This window comes from Bidens hawaiensis, unplaced genomic scaffold (assembly GCF_021521415.1).
Source record: "Bidens hawaiensis isolate Kalapana, Puna unplaced genomic scaffold, B.hawaiensis_p1.1 tig00048058_1, whole genome shotgun sequence".
Taxonomy (NCBI): Eukaryota; Viridiplantae; Streptophyta; class Magnoliopsida; order Asterales; family Asteraceae; genus Bidens; species Bidens hawaiensis.
The window spans coordinates 1-4,384 of record NW_027506060.1 but is presented as its reverse complement, the minus strand read 5'-3'; the positions used below and the strand labels follow the sequence as shown (position 1 = coordinate 4,384).

The 4,384-nt window shown below is 32.6% G+C and overlaps 1 pseudogene; it reads left to right on the top strand.

Moving 5' to 3' along the window:
- LOC143616560 (chaperone protein dnaJ 10-like) lies at nt 1-3,085 on the top strand (annotated as a pseudogene).
- The last annotated feature ends 1,299 nt before the right edge of the window (nt 3,086-4,384 follow it).

Genomic DNA, 4,384 nt, shown 5'->3' with positions numbered 1-4,384 from the left:
TGCTTTCTTTGCAGCTCAAATCTGTAACCATGAGGTTATTTTTGTTCTTTTACCAGTCTTGCAAGAGCGGTGATTGCTAAACTATGCCGAAGGATACAGAATATTATGACATTTTGGGAGTCAGTTCCGATGCATCAGCGTTGGATATTAAAAAGGCCTATTATGTTAAAGTAAGTTTTCTTATTCTTTCTTTCAAAGAAACACTGTTACAAAAAAATATGTTCAAAAATATTATTAGTAACGCTTTCTAATGTTTTTAAAGGCAAGGATAGTTCACCCTGATAAAAATCCAGGGGACCCGAAAGCTGCCCGTAATTTTCAGGTGCTGTTAACTTAATACATCATTTATTAATACATGTTGTTTATTTATATGATTTGTATGCTTGAAGGTTCTTGGAGAGGCTTATCAGGTTCTAAGTGACCCTGAGAAGCGTGAAGCGTATGATAAAAATGGAAAGTCAGGTGTAGCGGAGTAAGTGTGACGCGTCAGCTTTTTGCACCAAGAATTGTTATCATTGTTATTATTGTTATTTTCTGGTAATTTGTTTGTAGTGATTCAATGGTAGATCCTGCAGCTGTTTTTGGTATGCTGTTTGGTAGTGATTTGTTTGAGGATTACATTGGACAACTTTATATGGCGTCCGTACAGTCAGTTGAACTTGAAGAAGAGGGACAGGTTCCTGAAATCCGCAGGATGAAAGTCCAGGAGAGAATGAGGGTATACATTATTCACCTATTTACCATTAAATTTATATTCATATTTATAATTAAAGTTTAATTCTATTAAATTATATCATTGTTGTTTCATTGTATAGGAATTTCAAAAGGGGAGGGAAATAAAGCTCATCATCATCATCATCATCGTACTCAGTATATCCCACCAATAGCAAAGCTATGGTAGGGTCTGAGGAGGGTAAGATGTAGGCAGCCATTTGAAATAAAGCTCATAACAAATCTAAAAAATCGCCTTCAGCCATTTGTTGAAGGTCACACATCCGAATTTCTAAAATGGGCAACATCAGAAGCTCACGGGCTCCTCAAGCCGGTATGTGCTTTTAAAGTTAAAGGCAAACTTTGCTGCAATGGCTATATTACATACTAATTGCTATTAACTTTTCAGCTTTTGGTGAGGCTATGTTGCATACTATGGTTATATATACAGAAGACAAGCTGCAAAAGAACTTGGTAAAGATAAACTGTATATGAGGGTCCCGTTTTTAGCCGAATGGGTGAGGATAAAGGCCATCAAATGAAGTCACAAGTTGCAGCTGCTCAAGGTTCTATAAGTTCATATAATTACTAGATACATAAAAGGTTGCATTTTTGATAAATTGAAGTTAACTTTAGGAAGTGCATTGTATTTGTGTTATTTTATGTATGTAGGCGCGGTGTCTTTGATACAAATACAAGAGGAGTTGAAGAAGTTGAATAATTCAGAAGCCAAGGAAGAGCAGATAAATAAAGCTATAGAAGAAAAAAAGATCAAATGATTAATTCTCTTTGGCAGATTAATGTTGTAGATATTGAGACAACCTTATCGCGTGTCTGCCAAGCTGTAAGTTCATGTATAGTTACTCTAGTAAAGAATATATCAGATGTGACAATTTTGACCATTTACTCTTTAATGGTTCGTGTAAAGTACAATTCATTCAAAAAGATATAATAGTTATTATTGAAATAGTACAATTTTGTAGTCATATTTTGCACATTAATTATATACAAAAAAAGATAAAAAGTGTTAGGTGTGTGCGTGGGTTGGTTCTAACCGTGCAAAAAAACCAAAAATTCAGGTTTTAGGTTTTTGAAAACCATTCGGTTTGCGATTTCACGATGGGTTTGGTACGGATTGGTTTTTCTGGCATTGCCATTTGCTTTAAATTTTTGGACCAAAAAATGGCCAAAATAATGATTTTTGGGTCTGAAACTTTGGTCCTAAATTTGTTATGTTAGTTATTGTTAATTAATTATTACACATTTGACCCGTTACCTACCTGACACAATTTGTTTAAAATTTTCTTTTTTGTCTGTGCTACGGTTCAACCCAATCTGACTAATCGAGTAGTCCCAACCTGACCAAATAATTTGTTTTGACCCATTACAAACCTGATTATTTTTCAGGTGCTCAAAGATCCTAGTGTTTCAAAAGAGGAGGTGAAGCTACGCGCGATAGGAATGAAGAAACTTAGAACAATATTTCAGGTAAGCTATAGCATTTTATTTGGGCGACTTGCTGTAAGAATAACAGGAAATGACTGAGTTGTGTGGTATTTTCAGGTCCACATAACTGGAAGAACTTCATATAAGAACAAGTATTGAGTAGGATATATATATATACCCTGTATCATTTTTAATTAATTTGTGTAGCGTATGTTGTTATGCTTATTTGAGTACTCTTGAAGGTAAGTAATGTACATTACATGTGTTTGATACAACGCCATCGCCAATTCATCATCCTATGTGTGATGATGCAACGTTTTCTTTTTCTTATCCATATAACAGATTTGTTTCATAACTAAAAACAAATTTATTGATTGTTTATTAGATTACATCGAAACAGATTTTAAACCAAAAGTCTTTGGAAAAAAACTTTAATATTGTCTATTGGTTGAACCAGAACAAGTTCATCTTCCAAAATGCAAACTGTAATCTCAAATCACTTCTATGACAAAGAGTCTATAAAGATTTTCATTCAAAGAGATAGATTCTTGATATGCAGCAAAATATACTTATATATTTTAGGTCTTCAAACATATTAATTACTATGGATTGGGGGTTTGTTGTTCGGATCGGTTTGATTCGATATGATGAAGTTATCTATAAATATTAAGTTCAAGTAAACGAGGAATCAAAAAGCACGAGTAAACGTTAAAAAAGTGAAAACCAAATCTGTAATATTTTTAAATGGGAAAATTCCTAAAATAGCCCTTTTTAGAGAGATGATTCTCAAAATAGCCCTTTTTTTTCCTCAAAATTTTTTAAAATTTGGACTGTCAAGATGCTTTGAGAAAAGATAATAATATAGAGGTAGCAGGCCAAATTTTGAAAGAAAGTCAGGTAGGAGACGAGATTTGGGGAAATAATGAAGGTAAAGTCCAAATTTTTTGTAATCTTGGAGCGACGGTGGTGGTTCGGTGGTGGTGATGGGTGGGGGGCCGACAACGTCGGTGATGGTGGTGGTGGTGGTTAAGGGGTATAATTGAAAAAAAAATATTTTTTCAAGAATTTAAAAATATGGACGGGAAATGTAGGAAACATAAAAAAACAGTCTCTCAAGACAGTTTTTGAAAAAAAAAAAAGTTTTGGAAAAATCTGAACTTTTGCTCAAAGATTACAAAAAATTTGGACTTTACCTTCATTATTTCCCCAAATCTGTCTCTTACCTGACTTTCTTTCAAAATTTGGCCTGCTACCCCTATATTATTATCTTTTCCCAAAGTGTCTTGACAGCCCAAATTCTAAAAAATTTTGAGGAAAAAATGGCTATTTTGGAAATCATCTTTCTAAAAAGGGCTATTTTGGGAATTTTCCCTTTTTAAATATATGTAACTAGCTTTAGAGCCCGTGTCACACACGTGATTTTCCAGATTATAAAATTACAAGTAAAGCAAATAATTACATAACGTATATGAAAAAATGTATTTATTTATGCTTGTTTCTATACTATGTGTACATAAATTAATTTATTTAAATCACAAAATGATTTTTTTTAAATGAACTTAATAAAAAAAATGCACGTGCATAAATATACCCGGAGAACGCTCTTTCTATTGAAAATTTCGTTCGTAAGTGTCACATATGTATAATTGAAATAATTTTGGCTTTTTAACCAATTTTAGGAATAAGACTTCTCATACAATAGTAGTTCTAACAAGTCAGCCTAAATACAAAATAATTGTTACCTTTATTGAGTATATTTATCAATTTACCACCCATCGAATGAAAGGAGAACATTAAATTGTAACGACGGATGTTCTTCATGAACTTTATTTTTCTGAGCTACATCATGAAAAAGATTTTGATAAGTTTCAGGGAGCTTCTCGACTTTGTCATAATGACAACAAAAAAAAAACATGTTAACTCATTCAATTTTGTGATTATTTTGTTTTATTTGAGCATAATTTTGCATGACATGCTTCTCATACAACGTTCTGATCACAATTGAAGGAAAAGTTAACGCTTACACAACTATTTCAAATTTGATAAAAGTCAGAAGCATTGATGGGTCTGGGGGTGGCATGTCGAAAATGTTCACAATCTTTTTCTTAAATTTTAATAGTCGAGGGAAAAAATAGTCAATTTGCCAAATCCGTAACCTTTTTATTATTTTCAAAAATGCCCTTGAAATAATTTTGAAACCCGAATCATGTTTAAAATTATAACTTTC